This window comes from Trachurus japonicus, chromosome 3, assembly GCF_045865225.1.
Source record: "Trachurus japonicus isolate A0001 chromosome 3, Traja_1.0".
NCBI lineage: Eukaryota > Metazoa > Chordata > Actinopteri > Carangiformes > Carangidae > Trachurus > Trachurus japonicus.
Window position 1 is genome coordinate 11,383,122 of NC_140909.1, and position 26,066 is coordinate 11,409,187.

The 26,066-nt window shown below is 40.4% G+C and overlaps 1 protein-coding gene across 3 annotated transcripts in view; it reads right to left on the bottom strand.

Moving 5' to 3' along the window:
• Positions 1–26,066, bottom strand: part of zfhx3b (zinc finger homeobox 3b) — a 327,377-nt gene that overhangs the window by 184,876 nt on the left and 116,435 nt on the right. For all 3 annotated transcript variants that reach the window (XM_085761295.1, XM_085761312.1, XM_085761304.1), the window contains one exon: positions 9,413–9,447. The gene's annotated coding sequence lies outside the window, so the exon portion shown is untranslated. The remainder of the gene's footprint in view (positions 1–9,412; positions 9,448–26,066) is intronic.

Below are 26,066 nucleotides of genomic sequence, written 5' to 3' on the forward strand. Positions count from 1 at the left end.
TCATTTTTTATTCGCACCTCACCTATATCTTGGTGTCTCCTGCTTCCACTGTGCCCCCCCTTCCCGCCCCCCCTTTATCACAGTCCTCCTTCTTTCTCTTTGACTGGATCTCTCTGTCTTGCTTTCCCTGAATGTCTGATTCTTTAATGAATGAAATGCCATTCCATCAAGATGCCACCACAGCAGTGACACAAAATAGCATTTGTTGCCTTGTGTGCGAAATTCCTTTATGAATTGGAGCCCTCTCTTTTTCCCTGGAGCGTCTTATGAAAGATAGCTAATTGCATGTCCACATTGTGCCGTCAGTCCCTGCTTCCCTAGCGCACCATTCAGAGGCAATTAAAGTGAGCTTAAACAGAGTAAGAAAGTGCGTCATCCTCTTAATGCAATTAAGGAAGTGTGCACACAAACATACAGTAATACTCTGAAACACAAAAACAGGAACACAGAAAGAACACAGAAAGGATAAGCGGAAAAGGTTAATTTATCAGGCGATGTAAGCTCTCGTCTTGTCTTCATCATATGTGACAGTATATAGGCTGTTTTAAAGGACAAACATAAAAGCTCATGCTTTCTAACTAGATAAATTGTGACTAGCTTACTTTTAAAAACTGTAAAATGTAGTTGATTTCTATATGAATGACCTCAATCATACTTTATGTTCATTCTTTGACTTATATAATAATAGCAATGTTTTTCATTTACAATGATAGTTATAGATAATTTTATACTTGTCTGTTTTTTTTATGGATGTACCAGACCAGTCTCTAACAACTTTGGAATCACAGCAAAGTTTCTGATCTTGAGTTATTAGTCTAGAAAGATGGTAAGATGCAAATAATTGGCCATGTCTGTTTGCCTTTGTTGAGAAATGTTTCCAAGGCCCCTGAATACAGCTCTAAGGATGGCAGGAAGACAAAGTATTACAGGTCTCCTGGAGTTAGATGCAGAATCACATGGTGATAACCACATAAACAAGCCGCACAATCTTTTTAGTTGCGGGTGGTGAGAAGTAGTTATATTCAATAACACACATCTTGAGGTATACATGCAAAAAGGCTGTGTTATGATGTGAAATGACAGGCCTCTGGTCAGGCACATGTGACATTTTCACTCTAAAAACTATGTTCCAATACTTAAGCTCAAACCTCTGACATATAGTATGTGATTACAAGCACTAGATGAACAGTTAAAATCAAGCAAGGCGTCATTACAACGCAGCACACTTAAACCAATTTAAAGTAGTGAATAGCTGTTAGATGTGAGGCAATTTTGCATGTGAAGATTCTTTGTTGTTTGTGGGTCTACGTCTAACTTTTACCCATCCCTTCTTAATTTGGTGGTAGAGAAATTTAATTTGTTTAAAGGCGGCATTTTATGGTGCCTGTTTGGACAGGGTGGGGAACAGCATGGGAAATCTCACCACTTGTTTCTCTCACTTTAGCACTTTGTGTGGGAGCCTCATCTCCTCAGTATCTTCATTAATATTTTGCAGGAGAGCAAACCACAGGAAAGAACAGGCCAGAAGCTGTCCAGTCTATAGAAGAGGTTAAACAATCTAATACTTAGAAGAGCTACATTAAAAAAATTGAAAATGACAACAAAGCAGTGTTAGGCTCCATGTGCTAAACACTAGATGAATTCCCACGTTACACAGTTCACTCACTCATACACACCAACATAAATGCATAAGCAAATCCCTTGGAAATAACAGTGCTTACACAGGCCGAAAGCAATAGTAAGCACAGAGTGCTATCTTTTGTTAGACTTGAAGGCTCCATAATTATTATTGATCTGCTCATTATGGCGTATTACTCACCACCTGAATTTCCCTACTTTTCAAGGCGAGTTCATTGCCTTACAAGTGACAGGACCTAAACTGAGATGTCATCTATCTCATCTGACCTGGTCTGCGTATGAGTCACTACAGACAAAGTAGAGCACAGTACTAGAGCTAAGTACAAAAAAGAAACAGGAGGCATTCACACTTACATACTAACATGCTCACAACCACACAGTAATGTAACATCTAAAAATCACCATGGCTCTGTTTTGGTCATTATCTCTGGTTTATGCTGCTTTTTTTTTCCTTTCTAAGTTGCAGCCCCTCCTGTTTTGTTATTTTGTCTTACTTTGACCTTTTCTATTTTGTCACTAATACTACTTTTTTTTGTCCACACGCATGTTAAGTTCACACGTGCACGGCACACATGCCACCTGCACAATACAATGCAGAAGGTGTTGCTGTGAACCCAATTAGAGATTTTTTACATTTTGAAAAAATAAATAAAATGTATCTATTTTTGGGCAACACAATTTCATAATTCTGCTCAACATAGTAACAATTTCAAAGTCACAAAGTTTAATGTTTATTTTTGTGTTGTATGAAATCAATACAAGAAGCATCTTTAAAGATGAGATATACCTAACACTCTAAAGCGTACATGTGCAACTAGTGGACAACAGAATCTTCCATTAAGTGGAAAATATCAGTATATTGTGAATGTGTCAAAGCACCCCGATTGTGATTCACCCAAAAGCCCAATGTTTGACAAAAAAAATCAGCAAGGAAAGACTGTGACAGTGTCCTGCTCCTTCATTCTGAGAAATCCCTTTTATACAAAAATTAAGACATCAGAAGGACACAGAAACATAAAAAGAGCAGAACTCCTACACTGGGAAAATATGCCCACCCCAATACCATGCATTGTTGAAACAAGAATGTCTGTTCTGTTGGACCACAGATATTTGTTTGTACTGTCAGAGAGCAAGGCTAGGCTGTGGCCTCTATGCCCCGGGGGAAGTGGCTCTGTGTGGCAGAGGGGGCATGCTGGCTTTATATCGGTGCAGTGCATGGACAGACACAGACTGTAACCCTAAGGCTGCTTACAGCTCTCTTCAATTAGTATCCAGTAGTGTCTCCCCGAGCAAACCCTTCTCCTCATGCAACTGAAGACTGGCCAGTTCATTAGACCCCATAGTTTTGCTTCTGTAAGTGCGACCCCACAATGTTACTTTCCTTTGCATCCCAGAGCCCCTCCCTCTCTGACCTCCTCTCTACACCGGAACATGTTCCATTTAAATCATCTCAACAAATAAATATATATATATATATACTGTATATATATTTTTGTTGTTTTTTTTGTCTAAGAAACACAGTGAAGAGGAGGAAGTAGAAATAAGACTAGAATACGAGGGATCCCTTCATTTACTGTTATGTAAATTTAGAATATATTATCAGATTAATCAAAATCAAGCAACAGTATGTATATTTTTAAGCAGATGGTTAATCTGTTGGAAACCGAATGTGTTTATTATAGCAGCTAATTTAGATAAACCAGTTCATAATTATCCAAAGACATACAACTATTATTCTTTTCTCACTGCAGTTTGTTTGTAGCTACACTGGAGACCTTTTGTAGTCCTGGACAAGCTGGGGCTCTAAGCTCCAGGGCATCCTGAGCAGAGCTGAATCTCAATTCACCTCAATACTACTGTTAGCACAGAGGTAGCTAACACTGTTGGGTCTGCCAAATTATTCGATAACTATAAGCCGTTATGGCTCATAGTCATAGATATATAGCAGAGTCGCTTCTTAAACACACAATCTCCTGCTAAGAACATGCTAAGAAAAAAGCACTCAACGGTTTAGTTAGGTCCAGATATAATTGCTGCCAGTGTTGCAAAGGCAAATTCTGTAAGTGTAAAGTGTTTGCGATAGATAAATATGTGTTAAAGCTCTACAGCCTTATTAGAGAGTATTAACTGGTTTGTGAGTTTTCTGCATGCCTTCTTTTAAAGCCATTGTAATGCAGAAAATTACAAAATGTCACAGAAAGAAGAAGCCATTATCATTCTGTGTAACATATTGTATAAAAACTGAAGTGTATATTCTGTGAGGAACAGAACTGCCTATTTCGTTTATGACCATTTTCAATGTAAACAGACAGAGAGACACCAAATGAGCATGATTCACAGCAACTGGTGAAAATAAAATAAAAGGTAAATACAATTATTTTGTGAAATGTAGGTTCTGAATAATATTTAGTAACATGCCGGAATAGCGTTAAAGTCCAGGTCAAAATGTGAGTAAAGGGATCTCTTCAATGGATGAATTGTTTTAGCTGGTTTCCAAATTATGCCATGACACTCCCAGCAACAAATGGACAGTAACAGCGCAGAGACACATGTAGACTATTCATAGGTGCCTCACAATGAACTACTTGACTGTAATGGGGGCTTTGCCACCTCTGTTATTCAGCCAGCACAGTCACCATCACAACCTATTCTGATACCAAATGTAAAGTCCAACTGCCCTCCAAATCCCTCCAATTATAAAAGGTCCTTGAGTTGCTGTTTTGCCCCCTCTCCAGCTCCTGTCTGATTACTGAGTGTGGGGCGAGCTGCGCAGGCAATCAGCCGCAAAGCGCAGAGGACCAAGAGGACTGGGGGGAAAAAAAATCAAATCCAAAACACTGCAAAAAATAAACTACAGGGGGACTTCTGGACCGCAATTACAGGCCATCCAGCCAGGCCTCTGCTCTAGCACTCAAGAGCTGCCGTGATTTCCGACAGAAAAGGTTATTAGTTTTTATTGGAGGAAATAGATGCTGGGTGGCTTTAAATGGCACAGTAATGTAGGGAGGCTGGAGGGAGGCCTCCTGACCCAGGTCTCCCAAGGGTCCCATTGCGCCGCCAGAGGGACACGGAGAAGCCATCACACGCCCTCTCCCCTTCCCTCAGCCCTCGTGCCCTACAGCTCCGGCTTGAACTCCAAGGCAGTACCCTGGTCTCCGGTCTTGAACTCAACCTGGACGCCCACTTTGTCTTTTTTTTCTGACATGTCTTTAAACATAAGCATTAGGGCTGATGAGGTTTCTATAGCTCCCCATTTCCCCATTGTCCTAAGGTGAGAACATCTGAACAACACCGTCATCTACTCTGTTTTAATATTTTTTTTAGTTTGGCTAATTGTAATTATATTCTGAAATTTCTGAAAAAAAATTCAATAACCTGCAGGTTTGACACATTAACCACAACCAAATAAACAACAAAACAATAAAGCCAAAATTAACTGCCTTGAAATTGCAGTATTCCTTTTGCAAGAGAGACTAAAGAACATTTTAATTAAAAAGTATTTTCACAAAATTGAGTAAAACCCTAATATGGACATGGTTTCATTTCAAAGAATCCTTTAATATGGATATCCTGCCACCATCCATTTTATCACTAGATTTTCAAGCCAAATCTGTGCATCTACACACATACAGGCGTGTGCCTATGCCTCCAACATAGCAGCGGCACATGTGAAAACATCATCAGTGAGCGTGGCGGCTGCGTGTTTGCTTGGCTCGGTGTAATGACTGCCTGCAGATTTCCTGTCACGAGCACGTGAGTCTCCGGCTCCAGGAGGAGAAGAGAAGAATGCAACCATATTTGCCTTTGTGCTGGGCTGCCAGTGTGTGTACTCTGCTGTGTGTGACGTTATTTCAGAATGTGTAAGCTATGATCTGCCTGCACCAGATGAAGTGCTCTCCACAGGCGTCTGCGTGTCAGTGTCCAGTGATAGGCAGTAATCAGACATGTATGCTTTTATCAGCCAGAGGAAACACACAGAAATATTTTTAATGATTTTACTATTATTCCATGCGTATGATGCAACAGCTCAGTCACTTAGGTGTGTAAAATGCAATTACTTTGATTAGGAGTGTGTGCGTCAAAATATGTCACTGTATGTCAAAGTAGATAATATGTTAATGCTTTCTTTTGTGAGTGTGTGTCTGTGTGTGTGTGTGAGTGCATGTGTGTTTGTCTTCATTGTGCTTGCTGCCCGTACTCTCCTCTGCTCATCTGTATTCAGGGCAGGTAGGCTCCAGCACGGACCCACAGCTCAGTAACTAATGGAGGGGCTGATGGGAGCCTGATGACGACCACAGGGCCATTTGTACACACAGATACACACACATACACACACACACACACATGGCGCACATATACAAACACAAACACTATGGTCATTTCTAACCACGTCTGCAGCCATCATGCAGCTGGTAGCCAGGTAAGTTAATTACTTTGACCATTAAATATTGGTGATTTTTTTTTTCTTTAGTGTGCAAGGGATGCAATTTGATAAATTTTATCATCTTTCTGAGTAAGTGAGTAACAATTACAGCGCAGGGAATCGTCCTCTTCTGCCTCTGTTGATTTTGCTGCTGCTGTTGTTGCTGCTACTGCCTTAGATTCCTGCCTTTAATTGCCTCCACTGCAAACTTTTCCAGCGAACCACTGCCCCTCTAAGTTGATTGCCAGGAAGTGCAGGGAATTAGAAAATTAATGTCACACCAGGGTCATTGCATGAGAGTGGCACACACACAAACTTGGACAATATGTTTTCTCTGTTGAAAATATCACAATGCCGGTGACTAACTTTTACACAGGTGTTAAAAAAAACATTTAGTTTGCAGTTTTCTGCATTAGATGAAATTCACGGCAACATTTCACTGCTGTCTAATATAGACAGTTACAACTGGTCAATTCTAGCTCCTGCCAAAACAACCAAACAAGAGTCCTGTGTGAGGTCATTCATGTCAAAGATATAGACCTAAAGACTGTCACAACACCCTTTACAACCTTGTGTCTATTTCAGGTACTGGCCTGTACATCAGTTTTCTCCTGTCTTCTTATGTTTTGTTTTGTTATCTTCTCTCATACTACATTATCCGTGGATCTCCCCTGGTGAACTCTGCTGTTTCCTTTCCTTCCCTTTCTTTTCTTTTCCTTTCCTTTCCTCTACTTTCCTCTTTTCCCTCCTCCTTGTCCTGCTTTGCCGCCTCCTCCGCCTCCTCCTCCTCCTGTGCTGAGTTTGGGCCAAAGAGCTGACAGCCAGTGACCTAGGAGCCTCCAAGGCTCCCAGGGAGAAAGGTAATGGGCCCAACCCCGGAACGCACTCTCACTCTCGGCACACATGGGGCTGCCGGCTGCTTTGATCCAGTAGCCCCTGCTTGGGTCTCCTGACGCCTGGTGAGGAAATTCATAGGAACAACTGGAAGAGGCCTGTGTTTATTCAGCTCCTTTAATGAGGAGGGAGACGGATTATCGGGGGCCTAGATCTCCCCGAAAAAACACAAGGAAAGAAAACTGCTGCTCCTTCCAGATGTTGCTCTATCACCAGTCACTCCAAAAGAATCCAGTGAGTGAGAGAGAGAGAGGGAGAGAGGGAGGCAGGGGGGGGAGAGAGAGAGGCAGGGTTCCAGTATTCAAGAGGGAGAACTAGCGGTCGGCAGGAGAATTTCGCAGTGTTTTCTCTGTTCTTCTGTCTGGCCAGATGTGGGAGCTGGCCAGCCCTCTTTGGGTGAGCCCAAAGGAGAGCAGCCGCCCAGGCACAGTGGGGAGAGCTGGGGGCTCTGAGAGGGAGCATGCAGACATGTGTTATTTTTTGGGGGAGGGAGGGGGGTTAGATGGTGTAGGTTACTAAATCTCTCATGCATACGCTTTACTTTAAGCAATTTGTGCTGTCTTAAAGAGAAAAAGGTCCTATTTCCTGAGCCTGTCATACACCCTCTAATGTGTTATTTTGGGGATTTTTTACACACAGCCTCGCTGTAGCTCTAATAAACATGGCGTAGCAAGTGACGTGGGAACAGACGTAAGAAGGGACTACAGGTGGTGGAGAGACAAAGGGAGCCCCAGTGATGATGACGCCTCTCTACCTGCAGACACACAACACACTGTGTCAGGCTCTTGACCCTATAGCCAGAAGACTGACCAGATCAATATGTCTCTCTATTGTCAAACCATTTAGGAGAGGATTAAGGGTCAGCCACTGGTCACAGATCCTCACACAGACAGGGCAAAGGTCAGTCTGTGCTGCACATTTACATATGATTTCCACACTTCAGATTTTGTAAGGAGTATCACCTGTACATGATACAAACAGTATCATGTATTGCAGTCTGACTAAAGTCTATTCCAGTCTCTATCCTTTTTTAATAATGCTCCACTTGAAATCAGCCACTGTTCTTGTCTACCCAACCAAACCATCCTGACCTTTGCCCTCTCTGAACTGCTACCCCCCCCCGGGTTCAAGGTCAGAGCAGTGACAGGCTGAAAACGAGCTGTCCACTGTACACGTTTCTGTGTAAGAGGGCTTGTTATAAGTTAAGGTCACCACAGAACAGAGAAGAAGATGCTGATAATTAAATTACACTTTAATGGTTACCCAGAGTCATGTGCATGTACATATCCATTGAGACACACAGGGCCCATTTGTGCATGTGTGCAATCAAACGATCATGTAAGGGCAGTAATATAAGTGTTCTTCACAGTTATAAAATTACATGCATTTCACTGTTGTTGATTAGCACTTCTGCTAAATACGGACAGCTAATTAGAAAATCCTGGATTGTCAGTTTTATTAAACCACCATAAATATAATATAATTAGAGCAACTTGCATTAAAATAATTATCAGCTTGCCTTAAAACCAGTCCAGATACAGCCAGTGCTCTGACATGTGAAATTTAAAATGCTGGAAATGTATCCAGGATGTCAATAAATATGTTTTCAGTAAGATAGAACAAGTTAATCATCCGTCATTGCACATATGATAGCCTGTGAGGGCTATCAACCTTAATTTGATTTTTATTTTCATAAGAGTAGATCACTGCACACTGCATCATCATCTATTTTTTAAATATATATATACTTGGTAATAATTTGTGAAGTAACTGTTAGATTTAATCCCTTATTGGTATGAATATAACATTAAAATACATTTGTCAGGGTTAAAAATGCTGTAAAAACCATGAAGCTACAGTATATTTGGACTGCAATTACAAGAACCATTTTCCTGAATTGTTTAGGTCATGTCATGAGTTAGAAAAAAAAATCACTATGCTAATATACAATCTAATTATAAGGTCATACATATATTTTCATATTGCCCTTGTTATTTTTGGAGTAATTATTTTACCATATAGGTCAATAATTAACCCCTGATATTTTTGAGCCATCTGGGTCAAATTATTGTAAATATTTGTGTTTATTATGCTTGTAAGCCTTAATATTCAGTTAATTCTAAAAAGAAAAAAGTTAAGACAAAAAAGAGTCTAAAATGTTACAAACAAAAACCAAACCCTGACAATCTTTTTTGACAATAATGGGGTATTGTTTAAATGGAATGGGATAGGTGGATATAATGGATTTAACAATAGAGACTCTGTGCACACCCTCTCTTATTATTTAAACTCTAAACCCTTTAGCTGAAATTTCTTTTCTCTGCTCAAGTTCTCAAGAGTTTACTTGGAGATTAAATCTGTAAAATACAAACTTTCCCCAAAGAAGGTCTTCCCTCTAAAGTCTCATACATGTGGTGAAACTACAATGAGGAAAAAAAAATCCAAGGAAACACTTACCAACTGTGAAGCAGAGGAAAGCTTCCTTCACAGACCTGCAAAACATAAGAGAAATGCATCAGTGTCAGTCTTCAATCTGTTTAAGATTTGCTTCTCTGAAAACAAAAGTTAACCACAGGTCTCACTGTTCTTGCTCATTTATTACAGTTACTATTCACAACCTTTCACCAACATCCCTCTCACTGACCAATATTATCAGCCCCTAGGGCTAGTCTAAGCTGGCAACAAGCTTTTATGTATGAATTGATAAAACCTGAATAAACTGGCAAATCAAAGACAGTCATTATCATTATATTGTTATTTTGCACTCATTTCTGTCTCCAGGCTTTGTGCTGTTTGTTATGAAGTTATATTACAACTGGAGGGTAGAAAAGGACACTGCAAAAACATATTAAGATAGAATGAATAAAAGCCACTGAAAAAACGCTGCTTTCTTAAGAAAAACAAACAAAAATAATTGCATATGTAGATCAAAAACATCTCCTCTTTCATACATCCATGGCACTCTCATGTCAGCTCATGTTTCCCAATCATTCCTTTGGCCTCGCCTCTGACGACACAATAACCATACATTTTGCTCTTTTTATACATACATTTTGCTCTTCTGTGTGTTACATATAAGAATGATTTAAGCCCCATTATAATAATCAAGCTGATCACCATGCTGCGCGAACTCCACCTGTTGTGACTCTGTGGTCATAAAATTCAAACATGAACACAAAAAGACAATATTCGAGAGGGAGAATCTCGACCCTGGAATCACAACCTTGAAAATAATTTCCTCTCTCGTTTCATTTATTATTGAATAATTACAGACAGCACCACAGATTCCTCAGTGAACAACATACTAATGTTTAATTTTGGTGCATAAGCCACAGCTTAGACAGCATAATTGCTAGCTTCGCATTGGCAGAAGAAAAGTTATGCCTCAAGATACTATGAATAAAAGACAAACAGACAAATTTATTCATTAATAAATAGAATATAAAAACCTATACACAATCAACATATTGGGTTTACTACAGAAACAGAAATAAATCTACGGTATTCCTTATAGTACTGACATTCAGAACTCATTTTAAATCATATTAACATTATTAAAGCCGAGCTAAAACCAACACTTCCCTGTTTCTCTGTACAGTATGGTGTGATGATGCTATAGCCTCAATCAGCCTTTAACCCCTACCCTTAGACAAGGTAAAGGCATCCATTCCCCTGACTCCAGGTCAGTAAGTAAGCTTGTATTTTTGGATGGCTGCTGCCGATTGTCTATGCACTTTAATAAGCGGGCTGCAGGTCAGGCAGATTTATAGGCCCATGGTGGGGTGTAGGGACCGGACTCCCTTGGCCTCCAGCTTCCCCCTGCGCCATTACGCCAGAGTGAGATATAGTGGGATATTGATCCCAATGCCACTTCATTTCGCAATAACTATTACACGATATTCTCCCGGGCTGCGCGTGGCTCCTGATTTATGCTGCCTTGCTATTTACATTAGCAGTAAGTGTTTTTCTATACCAACTGAGGAGGGTCTTACAGGCACACAAATGGACATGTGAACATTCACATTCCATACCATACCTGTCTTTTTGCTGCCTTTGATGCCTTTTCACAGTAGCAGGAGTGCTTAACACAGTGCTGCCTGCCAGGTGAATAATGGAAAATAACAGACATAAACATATTGAAGAATACATCCCAGCCTTCATTGCAGCTGTGCGATTGACCTTGAGGCAATGTTATTCTCTGTATTATATCTTATTTAAAACACCTGCTTGATCACATCCTCTCTTTAGATTGCTACTATATTCAGAGAGATAGTTTTGAATTATTTCATTTCCACTTGCTAGTTGGAGTCATGTACAGTCTATGGATAGAAAGCAATCAAAGTAGAGATAACGGCCACGTCTGTGTTAGAAAACAAAATCATGATTTGTATTTGACTGTGCTGCATACCTGCATTTAAATATTACATTTATTTAACACAAAGGGGTTTACAGCACCACCATCGTACTGTATGCAAATTATAAAATTAAAATAATATCTGAAATTCAGACTGAATAACACTGTGCTAACCTGTGAACATATGTCTGAAAATCACATTTAATTGAATGCTGCCATTTTGCAAATTTTATCATGTAAAAGAAAATGTTGTCATGATCAAGATAATTAGGATAAGCAGCCAGTGCCTCCTGAGCCTGTGCCGTCCTCAGCTGCATACTTCAGAGCTGGGTCTTTGCCAAAGTGGCTTCCCTTGCAATGCCAGGCTGGTGCTGAGTGTTTGTTTACACACAGAGGAAGCCTGTGTCAATGGCAGAGCAGGAGACATGAATGGGGAGGAAGGGTGGGATAGGGACCCTGTTTAGTGCTGACATTCCCACAGGCAACCCCCACGGGGGGCACCGTGCCACAGATGCCGTCACTGCTACATGTGTGCCACAACAGAAAACAAAAGGACTAATGACCCTTAATTGCTCTGGAGCTGTTTAAAATCAGATGAGTGTCGCCTAAGCCGCAGTATGTAAATCAAATCCCCCTCCTCGTCCCTCATCCCGGTCTACCCCCTAAGCTGTCTCCCCTGGCACAATCAAGTCTTTTTCTCATAAGGGGGCGGGCAGCTTAGCAGGCTCGCTGCCAAGTGAGGGGAGCTGGCAAGCGTGGTAATGTGGAGACACTTGTTGCTACAATGCCTGCCTGTTACGCCAGCACATGGTAGAAATGGGGCGACCGGGGAACGTGTGTGAGGAGCAGATGCGCATACTATAGCCTCCACGTGCTGCCATATTAAACATGGCAGTAGAAAAGAAGCGTGTGCTTCTGTCAGCTTTCAAAGCTGGCAGACACTGCGTGCATGTCCCATTCATTAATAGGTCCATTCACATGCAGCACCAAGTTTGATTGTACACAAATGCCCCATTAGGGAGGAAGGGGTTGGTTAGTGAATGCAAGTCAATGTGTGGGTGTTTCTGCAAGTGCAGTTGCTTGTGCTTGTTTGCATATCTTTTGAAAGTGACAGAGTTTTCTTTGTGTATGCTTAAAAGGATTGTAAATGGTTGAGTTGAGTCTGGTTTGTAGAATATATACTTTAAAATGAAAGGAGGAGGATATTTTCATTATAAAGTTTCATTAAATGTACAGTTCCCTCTTCTGTTGGTTTGAATATTCATAATTATAATCTTGAAATACGAAAATAAAAAAAGAGGTCTGATCATTATACAGTATACTATATTTTTAGAAAATATAAAATTATACTATATTAAAAGTGTATTTTGATGCCAGGAACATGAGATTCTAAATAACATCCTAACTGAACAGTATCAATTACAGAAGTCGTCGCCAGTAAGCCTCAGACAGAGCAGGTGTCTCAAGCCTGTGACCGAGTGAGAGGTGAGCGATGTCCTCCTGTGCCCCTGTGTTTCCCGCTGCTCCCACCACACCCATTAACATCAAGCCTTAATGCATTTCCTATACCTGCATGCTTTCCTGCTATATGGAGTCTCTGGTGATTTAAAGACAGCAACAAACCTGTCCTATTTTCAGAGTGACATTATTGATAGACTGTCACTTCAGATTGTAGGTGACTGCTAATGGTTATTTTATGGTGCACATGTCAAATCTGATGTGTAAATTTTTTCATCCTGCCTCTTACCGCATCTTTCCCTGTTTTATTTGAGTCTAATGACTGACGCCAGATTATTGTTACACTTTTATTAGAACAAACAGAGCTACCTCACCGTGTAATAACATGAGCAAAAACTGACCTTTCAGGAAAATGCCCTGCCAAGTACCACTGCAAAAACAATATTTTTTATCATTTTAATGAGTAGTTTTTTACTCTAAAACTTTACCTCATTGTGAGGCATTAGTCTGTTTTCTTCAAGCTAATAGTGGCAAATCATTCAGTACACTATTCAGTAAATACTAGACAACCCTGATTCCCCCTGTCCTGCGTGATCAAAGATAAATGTGCAAAAATTAAAATTTATCAGAGCTCAATCATGGCAATCAAGCCCTGATAAAACATGTATTTTGTTCCTGTGTCCAGCATGCCATTTTGAAACGCTAGCTCCCCTAACAGACCACCACCTCCTCTTCACCCCTCCACTCTTTATCCACTCCAGTGTTTTCTCCCTGTGAACCTGTATCCCCTCTTGTCATGGATTAGCCTCCATACTTGCGTGAACAAAGACACAGTCAGCACGTGTTTATGTGTTGGTCCATGTGTTGTGTGAAGAGGGGACGTGTCTCCCACTTATGTCCGGATCTTAGAGGACCCCAATTTGTTAGGCATTAATCAGAACACCTGCTCAGAGAGCACCCTGTGTCAGTGGCTCACTTTGTGTCCCAATGGTTTCCCTGGCTGCCGGGCTTTTTGTTTCACCACTTGAGTCATCAGTGTCGTTTGAAATCAATTTAACGATTGTGCCCGAGACTGATTTGTGTATGCAAATGCTACACGAGGAGAAAAAGGAGTAGGCAACATACAGAGAAGAAAGTCAAGAAAGAGGCCAAAGAAAGAGGAACCACATACTGTGCATTACTCAGGAATTAAAGAGCAATAAGTCATTGAGTGTTGTTCCAGCAGGTGGGTGTAAACAAAAAGACGAAACCAAACAGAAATTTGGCTTTGCCCTATAAAAACAACATTGTCTTGCTTCTTATTGAAGGACAAGGCATGCAAGAGAAAAAAAAAAAACTGTAAAACGCTATGACAGGACAAGGAAGACTAGGTCAGAGAAAGGCCAGGAAAGAAAGGGAGTACAAGAGCGAGCTAGCAGAAGAAACAAATGAATAAATTCATGGGGCACAAAATGAAAGGAAAGATGGAGGGGAGTGGAGTAAAGGAAGGGGGTTGGAGTCATCAGTGGAAGATTTTTATTGTCCGGACACAGGAGATGCACACAAAAGCACTGGGAAGATTCAATTAAGTATCATATGCAGTGACCTTATTGCCATGGTTACGGAACAGTGGAAAATATTAATCAAGCCTGCACTTGCAACGGGGAGAACGATGGTGGAAGGAGAGATAGAAGGAAGGCATCAATGAGAGAGACAGAGAGTGGTAGGAGAGCGTTAGAGGATAATGGCACGTGTATGTGTGTGTGGTTGTATGTGCGTATACGTTGGATTTTATGTGTGTTTTAATGAGCACAACTGCAAAGGTCCATGACTGTCCCCACCAAGCTATGGACATCTGTATGCTGACATTAAACATGCCATTTCTGATTCTGACAATGGATTTTCGACTCCTTTGTCAATTTTTTTTTTTTTTAACGATAAAATAAATAAAAAGCACACGCCATCCTACCAAGAAAACTTGTCTGGCTCGTATTTGCACAAAAAGGAGTGAAATGAGCTCATTCTGAACTCATTTCATATGGGGGTGAATTCACTTTTCAGCTCACAAAGATTTGTTTTAGCTTCCTCTCTGTATTTCAGGTTGAATTCCATGTGCCCAAATGTCTGTCGACGCTTTCTTAGCGAAGAAAAAAAAACCTAGAATCCATCACACAAGTGAATTCATTAATAACAAAACTTGCAAATGTTTGCCACATGAAAATGAAATGTTTTCATCCATCAATGTGCTTTTTTTTCCCTGTGCTAGGGTACACTTACACATAGTTCTAAATAAATCCTCTAAAAACCAGTACTCGCATATTGTTACAGACTCAGACAGAAAAATTATGACGATCATTTTCAATCATATTCCATTATGATGTTCCTCTCAGTCACATTTCCCTGCACACTGCAGAAGGGGAAAGTTGAAGATTGTTCTGTTTGATGAAGCTGTAGAGTGTTTGCTCGCTGTCTGCAGGGACTGTCTTGAAAACAATCTATCTGAAACTCCCCCGCTGAGCAAAATGTTAAATAAACAAAGGCGGGGATAAACAAAATCCCTCCATTTCAATGTCACTGGGAAGAAAGCTAACATTTTAATACTGCGATTGTAAAAAGGAGGTAACAGTCATAACATGTTCATCATTTAAACTTTGGACACATTTAATTTTTTTTCTCCCAAAATACAGGTAATTATCAACATGGTGGCTGTTGAGATATAATTGTTGTACTTGATTCAGCCATCAGGCAGTAATATATAGCAATCTCGCTATCTCACTCTTCCTCTAATTTGTCTTGACTTCAGGAAGAACAGTTTCAAACTTCTCTTGATATTAATGATGATATGACTCTTTTTTTTAGATTGGAAGGATTATTAAAAGTAATATTACCTTAAAGTTGTGTCACTCAATGTTTGATTTTAGCAGAAATGCCATACTTCGGTTGTCTAGAAAAACTGATGTACAGTAGAATAACACAATGTGGATATTGTTGACTGGTCTCTATTAATAATTGTTAACACATGTCATCTCCTTAAAACATTGTCTTTTACTAATTAACATCCACTTAGATATGAAATCTAAAGACAACATCTGTAATCAGTGATATGCAGACGACACGTATCCTTCCATTTGCCCTAACAACAGTATGCAAGTAGGCAGTCAACATCAAACCTGTTATCATCATTATTCTGGACTGCACAAAAAACGTGCACTAGGTGTCATCTCTGCTGACAAACTAAGAACAGGTAAATGTAAAAGAAGAAAAAATAAGTCTGTGTTTCTTGCTGTAGCATGTAATTTAAAGTGTAGAGCCAGGACACTGTCACTGATGTTTTTATTATGTGTTGACGTGACTTCAGTCAACTGCATATTTATAGTATTTACACCAAAATGGTGACTGATATTGCAGTTAACACAAACAGCTGCAGCCAGAATCAGAGAAAAGAGAAAATATGACTCCTGTTCAGGTTCAGGTGTGATCCAACACCCACATCCTAAGGACGGCTGAGCTTTCTCCATAATGGCTCCTTTCCTGTATGAGGAAACTCGGGATGCCACCTGAGCCACATCTTTCAAGCCTCAATTAAAAACTTTGTCAGTGTATAATGCTTACGTAGAATTGCTTTCAATACTTCATCCATCCATCCAGCAAGGCATTTATTCTGAAATGAATAACTAATCAAAAATCAGATCGACTGTGAAGTGATTTTGAGTCCATCTACCTATCAGTTACTAGAATAATCATTAGAGCTGTAACTTAAACTTATATGTGATACTGTAGGGTACAAACGTATAGCATGCATTAGACGGTATGTATAGCATGTATCAGAGGCCAAAACAAAACATTTTGAAAAGTGCATAAGGTAAGAGTACAAAATTATATTAAAGCTATGGTTAAAAATAATCTAATGAAAGAGCACGAAAAGTCCCATGAGAGATTTCATTGCATATTGAGCTGCAACACAAAACTTTGATGAAAAGTCTTCTTTTTTTTTTCTTTTTTTAATTTGGAAAGTTGGCACAAGTTCCGTCTTTTTTGAGCGATTTCCAGAGTGACAGGCAGTGGTCATGCAGGAAATCAACCAATAAAAAGTCATAACTGAGTGATTTGAGTTCAACATTGGTTCCATCCCCTGCCTACCCTAATCCTGAGTCCCAGTGTCTGAAATTCCCCTGCCCATCCCCATGGCTGAGCCCAAAAAGACCTATGGGTGCGACACTGGCTGTGTAACAGGAGAGGGCCTGAGCAGAGTGGCTGTTAAAGTGCCTGATGTGACCATGACCACTTCCAGAAACAATTTAATTCCACAGCTTCAGCCATCTCCAGCTGATCTACTCCTCCAAGGTCATTAACTGTGCCACAGAAGGTCACATGATTAATGAGTGACAGACCCTCTGGTGCAATAACGTGTATGAACGTCGCCCATTAATTAGACAGGGGGGCCAGAGAGAATGAATGGCCAGGGACAGCTTGGCCCCCTCACAACCCCGTCCTTCCCAGACCCCATTTTTCATTTTCATCTGCACAAAGAGGCACGAAAAATCACTCCTAGTATCCCCAAAATTCAACATATTCTCCTCCAAAACAAAATGTCTACTTCAAAACAAAAACAAAACAGTTCAGTGTGACTAATAATAACTCGATAATGAACCTTTAAACCCCACACAGTCGCCCTGGTTTAAAAAGTGAAAGGTTCTTTGAGTCTAAATGGTCATGGTTCAGTGCAACTAAACAGGTCCAACTGCTGCTTAGAAGTGCTGTGAGCACTGGCCTCAGGTTGATCTGGGTATCAAGCATCAGAGCGTTGTCTTGTTGCAGTCCTTTTCCAGGACTATGATAAGCGCTGTGCATTACTGAGGGCAATCTCCAAGAGGAAATGAAATATTCTGCTGCCACAGACTGCCTTTATTAGAAGACAACAAGTCCAGCCTCTCAGGATATACAGATCAGCAGATTTAATTGATGCTGACCGACTGTCAATGCACTCCTATAGCTGGGAGAAACAAGAGTGTTTAACACTGCTCCATTGTAAATAGTATTCATTTCTCAGTCTAATCAACTTAATGCAATTCCAATAAGTCCATTTCTTAGAGTGGCCGTGTTGATTTGAAACCTCATAGCCCTCTGTTTTATTTTCACCATTGCCAACAAATGTAATGGCTGCTAAGTATATTGGGCAATAATATAAGAATGCTCTACATCCAGTGTATGCATTTCAATTTTACCTTGAGGTCATAGCATTATGGATATACCCCAGTGGGGTCATTAATCATAAATACAAACACTGTATGTAATAACAACCAGTGGGGAGAAATAGACTTCGGGGAAGGTTTCAGATGAGGACTCGTGTTAGACCAGGGGACACAACAGCTATATATGTAAACAAATCTCACCATTTCACCCACTGCACCTGGGTCAGCGTTTTCACAAAGCTGGCAAGCAGTCACGCAGTCAGTGTACGTATACAGAAGTACACATTTCCAATTGTCATTGTCCCAGAAACATAATAAGTAGTGACGGGGTGAGCCAAATTTGTTCAGAGTACAACCACGAAAACAACATCTTTTGGAAACAGGAAAAATATAAAAATGTTGAGAGATGCGTGTTTGTGTAATGATGTTTTATCATGAGATGAATTCTGGGTCATAGGATATTTATCTGTAGTTATGAATATGGAAAAAATAATAATTTATGAGGCATGCTGATAATAAATATAATTTTGAAAGGTACTGCTGACATTCCTACACTACTTTTTATAAATGAACAACAAAAATAAAAAAAAAATAAAAAATATTCTTGCATCTTATCAAACATTCAGAGAAACCCTTGACCCTTCTGAATAACGCATCTCTCTGGAGATTTGACACACATCTCTCAGCATAGATCTGAAGACAGCCATGAATGTTGTTTGGCCTCTGATATATTTTTAATATTCAGATCATATCAAATATGTCCTCTTTCAATAATTGATCTATCTATCTACCAGCAACATAACACATGCTGAGCTTTGGCATGTGATTTCTATTTTCCTGTCAGTATATCTTCTTCCCCCAATTCAGTATGATGAGGAGGCTACCGGCTCCATGTGATGCACTTGGCCAAGGGAACTACCAGGGCATGCTCCAACGAACTCCGTGACCACCAAGTGTCAGTCGATGAAGCTGCATTTACTGTGTCTAAGCTCAAAATAGGAGATAAACCGATTGTAAAGCAAAGACTAGTTTTGTAATTTTACCAATGGCTATTAAATGTATCCTACAATCGTACTTATCTGTGCAAAATATCCTATATTCTAAGTATATTGTATCCTTGAATGATAAACGTGTTCATTTCTTAAAGTCACACATGCAATTAAGCATTTTAAAATGACGGCTGCTGTAAAATCCGGTGTCAGTTGTGCACAATATGTATTAAAACATTTTTTTCTAAAGGAACATAGTGCAACACAAACATATCAGAGTCTAATGGAGTGAGTGTTTTTCATCCTGTCTTTTGACCAACAGCATCTCCTGTGGTGGCTCATTTCCTTAGTGCAAGAGGTTCCCACCCTCTACCGCAGCCAGGCTTCAGGGGGCATGGTGGAGAGAATACGAGATGGAGGGAAGGAGCAAAGTAGAAGAGGGAAACCATGCTGGGAGAAAGGAAATCTTCCATGTGCAGAAGGAGAGTGGCTAGAGGACATTTCACGCTAATGGCGGCCGGGCCAATTGAAATGACTGCAGCGCTGCATGATTTGAAGGTCAGGAGACAGCGGATTATATTCCAATGGTGGCGAAGGGGGATTGGAGGAGTAAAATGGTGCCTCCCCACCACCCCGCCCCTCCTCCTCTCCTGAATTATTGCAGAACAGCCTAGATGGAATCAACATAGCACCAAACCCCACCATCATTACTCTTACACACAGCACACAGTGAAACACAAGGCGTTGCTACGGTCTTCCCTGAGCCCGTACATCATAATGAGAAATTCTGCTCTGAAAAATTCTGAAGCTCAGTTTGTAAAACTAAACAACACAAAAAGCCACCCTGCTCACTCTACAGCATATTGTTTTAAGTGTTCTCTCCTTATGTAACCAAATTAGATTAATGCACAATAGCACTATTAAAAATTACATTATATGTAATAAATCAAAAGCTAATGAAGATAAAACACTGTACAAATACAAAAGCATTTTGCTTGTGAAGGCCAATACATGATTGGGCTTTTCCAGTAAACTGTCAATGCTCTTATTTTTATCCTTGAGAAGGCATCATAATAAAACAATTAGATTTCCTCTTGCAGACATGGGTGACACAATGGATAAAACAACAAGGTTGAAAAGCACAATTTTTGGACGAGCTTACAGTCGAGGGTGCAAAAGTTACTCACACTTGAGAAAAGCATAAAGTGATTATGCACATGACTGCAATAATAAGCTGTAATAAGATGTGGAATGACCATACGTATTTTACTCCAGACATTGTGCAAGGCTGGCCAACATGATTGCATTGTATTTTTTATCCAACGGTTATTAGAGATTTAAGGCAAAAGAACCTCAAGCTTAACATGCAAACAAACATGGAAACAACAGCAAATGAGGCAACAAAGCTGTCAAGGGGGATTTCTGAAATCAGAAACATTAATGTAATTAAACTAAACCCTTGGAGGCATCAGCTTCTCTATCTGCTTGATGTGATTTCAAAACTTCTGGAGGCTGTGCAATTTTTCACTATTCCCATTAGACATTGCACATGTCTCAGAAAATCTGACCATCAAAGTATTAACAGTATTTTTTTTAACATTAATCAGGCTTACAAATGCATATGTTTTAGTTGGTAAACATCAGAATATCAAACAGGGAAAAAAAAAAAACTATGTCCAAAGCAGCAGTGACAGGTTTTAGATGTCGCTCTTCCCAGTGGCGGTAAACACTGTCAGTAAATACTTGCGACAGCATCCAAAGCTGCTCTACAACACTGACAGCACTGAGGTGGACATCTTATAGGAGGAGAGCTGATGCCACTCCTTGTGAACAGCCAATAAAGCTGTTTGTATCATTGAAGGAATAAAGCAGAGATACTTGCTACTATGCCAGCATTCAAATGCTAACAAAAGACTCACAAGCAAATCACTGAATCTAATAACTCATCGTACATACTACACATCTTGTATTGGTCTATTGTACAGCGCTATATGGTTTCATACAAAAGAAAAGGAAAACTGCTTGCAGGTGTCACAAGCTTTTAGGCAAAGCATTTGTACGTGCAAACATGGAGTGATGGGAAATAATTTACATACCAGCTACAGGAAATCAATTCATTTCAGTCTTCTTTTTTAAATAGTTAAAAATTCTCTGTAAATTAAACATATTACAAACATAACAAATCAATTCAACTGTAAAACGCTGGAGTAAATTTTATAAAGAAACTTAATTGACTCTATTAACTTTAAATATTCATGCATTTAAATGAAAATGAGATTAAATGACAACGTAATGGGGAAGAAGACAAATATATATTTTTTGTATTACAAAAATTACAGTGCACATTAGGGTTTGAGCAAAGTTTTAAGAAGAGTATAATTTTATTAAGAAAATATTATTTTGAGCAAAAGATATTTCATGACATCTCCATGCCAGAACTCAAGGTTTTACCCAGGAAGTGTTCAGGTCAGAAGTGTTTCCTGACCTGACCCGTGCAACGCTGAACAAGACTGAGAAACACAAGCAGTGATGGTGCTAAAATTCTCCCCCACTGGCTGATGTGCTTGTAAAACTCAAGAGGAGATAACAGGCAACTAAGGTAGCCCAGTCAATCCAGTGCATGTTTGAATGGCTGACCATGTTAAGCTCTTAAGGCAGGCATTAATCCAGGATTTTAGGAGCAGAGCAACGTTTGGCATGTTATCATGGCAAGGCCCAGACCTTAGCCGCAGTTCAAATAGTACGCAGAAGTGCCAGCAACTTCAGTCACACAGGCCTCAGACATGACTGAAATAATAGATATGTATGTATAGACATAATAGACAAAAAAAATAACCCTTAAATGATCAATGATCCAAAGTCATGTATACTGTTTCCACTTGATTTGTATTATTGTCTTGGCTTCTTTTCAGGTTGTGATTTGCAAAATTAAAGAGTAAAATGGATTTAATGTCCTGGTGATGTAAAATCAACATCCAGGATATACATTTTTCTCAAGCAGATAGCTGAACACCTCATTATGTGAAGTATTCCAGCGAGGCTTGCTCAGAGTGTGGGCTCTCACGGAGCCTGAGTGACCTCTCTGGCCAACCTCAGCCTCAGCGCTAGCCTCACCCCTCCAGACGTTACACAGGCCAGAGCAGAGCAAAGCACACAACAAGAGTCTTCTCTTCTCCATTCGACTCCAGATACACACAGGCCACCTCAGATCAACATCTAAGATAGCTGCTGTGCAGACAGACAAACATACTGTATTAAGAGCTGACAGCTTTTGACCATGCATCTGAAAAGTAGCATCATCATGTTTTAGCAGCAGCACAAATACCCATCAGCCAATAGGGCAGCACGGCCGGCGAGCACACAGTCATGTGATCGCATGCACGTTCAAGCATACACACGTTCTCGTGCACATACACACCAATTCTGAGGTGCAGTCTCAGGGCTTGGGCCAAGGCTTAGGGCAAGATGATGGGCTTAGGGCACTGGGTGTGCTTGTTGGCACATGGGGGACAGTGTGTTGACTGATAAATCTTCCTGCACAGTGTAGGGCCTGAGTTATCATCTGACATATGAAATAAAAAATGCCAGAAAAGCTGCGAGAAAAGGGAGGAAATTAAATAAGAGGGGGATGAAGGAGGGGAGCAAACCAGCACTGCAGCATTTGTTTTGCTCCTCATCCTCACCCACAAACACACTCTGCATGTTCACGCACACACACTGTCAGTTCACTCTACATATCAGATTTCATTCATGTTTCTACATTTATTCTGCTTGTGTCATGAGCACAACAGTAGCTAAAACACTGTATGACTAATACATGTGTCAAAAATAGTCTTGTATGCTTGTAAGAATACTTACTACTTCCTGTTTGGGATTTAAAAAGCTTAGAATCTGGATCATCACTGGATCCCAGTCTCCATTTATGCATATTGTTTACTGTATTGCAGAGGATAAAAAGACTGCGGCTGACAGTTATTAAAAATTGTATGATATTTTGACTTTAATTATACCGATTGTTTGAATAAAAGAATGAGAACATAGGATTCACACTCTTATTTTGGCATATTTTATTTTTAAATGGACAGGACAAACTTATAAGGGAGGGGGCCTGAGAGTTAGTTTAGTATTATAGACATTATGAAACTTTTTGAGGTATGGAAACAAAACAAATCAATCAATTTATCTGTAAAAAGTAAGTAATACACCTTATTTACCTCTATACACTTCATCAATTTAGTAAGTAGCTAATACATCATCCCCAAAAATGTATCTTAACTTCAAGAAGTTAAAATGTTCTATGATGCTTTGAACAGTTTTGGAGAGTTTATTTAACTTCATAGTGAAGGCTGCAATCTGTGGTGCTGTTAAACAGTATTGTGTTATATTGAGAGATGTATACCTATGACAGTGGACTTCATTAGTGTTTGTTATGAATGTGCCCCCATAAAAATCAAAAATTGGTGCTTTAAATAGCTGTTCATAAACACAGTGATGCTTCTGATTGTTAGTACCCACAAACTGCCAAACTATCAGGGTTAATATTACTCTGAAATTGCAAAAATGAACTGTGTTGAAGTCCACCCTCAGCAGAGCAGTATTTTTATTTGATATTTTGAACACCTGCCCCAGAGCCATGTCAGCTCTGTGAGAGGACAGATAATTCTCCAATCAACACTTGTCAACTCCAAGTAATTGCAACTGAAAAAAATCAACACTTATTAACACTGGGAGAGTTGCTGTGCATGGTATATTTGGGTTTATGTGTGTGTTAGTGAGTGTCACTGAGTAAGTGAGTGAGTGAGTTTGAGAGAGAGAGAGAGAGAGAGAGAGAGAGAGAGAGAGAGAGAGAGAGAGAGTCCAAATGGATTTCAGCCCTAGAATAAATCACTGTCGCCACAGAAACAGGCCGACAGCTGTGATGGATGGCTGAAATTTTTGTGTTGATGTCTTTAGTATTGCTGACAATTTGGTAGTCCTGGCTTTTCCACTTTTCCTGTGCTTGCGTGTGGCTAAACACATCTAAATGCTGGCACCCACTCCAACAGACACACTGTATTTCACACCTGCTCCAAATCCTCTTTTGGGGAAAAAAAAAAAAAAAATGCTAATTTCTTTTTGCCAAATAAAAAGTTTAATTTTACATATCCAAAAATAAACAATTCTGAAAATACTCATACCTTTATTTTAGATATTAATCAAACTCTTAAACCATTAAATGCTTGTATACTATTTTAGAAAATGTCCAAAAGTGTACCAACACTGCAAACAACTTTGTGAACTCAAACGGTGGACACCATCTTGTGTGTGTGTAATGTGGTCACATGTTCTTTTTGTACCTGTATGCACTGACCCTCTCATTGGATACCGTTTCACCACATGACACAGTGACTGTTAGGTGCGTTTGTAGCGTTCACCGACTATCTATCAATGGCGTCGCCTCTTCACACCGTCCACGCAAACTGAGAATGTAAAAGTGATTTTTCTTTCTATTTTGTTCCAGCACAACCCATTTCATTCCCATAGTCCTGATATCTGGTCCACTGTAGTGCTACTGGGCGGTGACACTCTCCTCTTGCCCTAAATGCACAGTCACAGTCACCCCCTTTTCTAAAACACATCATCTCAGCACACACATCTGCACGTGCAGACACACAGCTTTTCACCTGTTACTGTAGAAATTCCTTAAATCCAACCATGCTTTTTTACACAGGCTGGACACAATGCCCTGCATATAAAATCTATACACCTTTGCAATAAGTTATGTAAACAAATACCCTGGCTCATACGCACACACTCTCACTCTCTCACTCACTCACACACACACACAAAGTAAAGAGTTGGGCCGCTCTAAGCCAGCCCCCCCACATCCAATGTTTCCATCTGCTCTCACCTTGCAGGATCAAAAAGAGCACACTTCCCACAAACTTACAAAGAATCAATACTTTCTCCAGCAAAACACAACAGTCACAGCCTCAGCCTCAGCCCGAGCTTCACACTAACTGTACTCAAAGTACTGTAGACTGACAGAAAGAATCCACAGAGCAGAAATTAAAAAAGGATTTACTGACCTTACTGTCTTTTTTCTCCCCTTTCTGTCTGACGTCCAATCCCCTCTTTTTCTTCTGCTGGTTCTTGTCCTCTAAACCTCTAGTCTAAGTAAGTCATGCAGGAGCTGCTTCCTGCTCCTGCTCAGCCCTACGCCACTGTATTAGTCTGATTTCACACTCTGCAGCCTAGCCTCCTGTCCTGAAGGGGACGGTGAATGTGCTGCTTATTTAGAAGCCGGCGCGCACTACCTGGGCTTGTAGGCAGCTGTTTAAAGCACGAGGCAACATCCAGGGTGCATAATACCCCCTCTTCCTTACACACACACGCACATATCTTCTCTCTCTCTCCCTCTCGCTCAAACACACGTGCACACACTTACTAGCTGGCTGGCTCGCAAGATAGGCAACTGAACAGCCACATGCATGCACATGCACACACACACACACACACACACACACACACACGAGCCAAGTGAAATACACACACATGCAAGCAGTCTGTCAGAAGTCTCTCTACCTTGGCTGGGATAGCAGGCAGTGTGAGAATACACACACAGGCACACTGAGATGGGCTGGCTGCTCCGTTCTGTCTCCTTCTCTCTAAGTGTTTAGAAGACAATTTCAACAAGGGATTGCTCCCAATCTACTAGGGTGATCCACATGGATGAGTTATAATATGCTTGCCACTCTCTCCCTCTCTCTTGCCCCCCCTCTTCTTCCTCTGTTCCCTCTCTCTCATTCTCTGTCTCACTCTCTTAGTCTCTCTCTCACTCTTTCGCTCTCATGCTCGTTGTTTTAGCCTATTATCGAGCCGTCACTGCTCTCAGTTCAGGAGGAAAGCCTTCCCTTCTTGGATTCTATATTTCTCTTACATGAGATGGGGCCAAAGACTGACTCCACCTGAATGCGTATTAGTAAAATGCATTATTTATTGCAAAGCTGCATTCATTTTTTTTCCTGATATGCCGGTGGACATGTGGGGAGGGGGGCAGCGATGGTGACTGCATCAGCAGCGAAGGGGTGTATTTGTGATGTGTGTGTTTGGGGGAGGCGGAGGTGCTGGCGGGGGGTAGGGATGAGGGGTCAGGATTT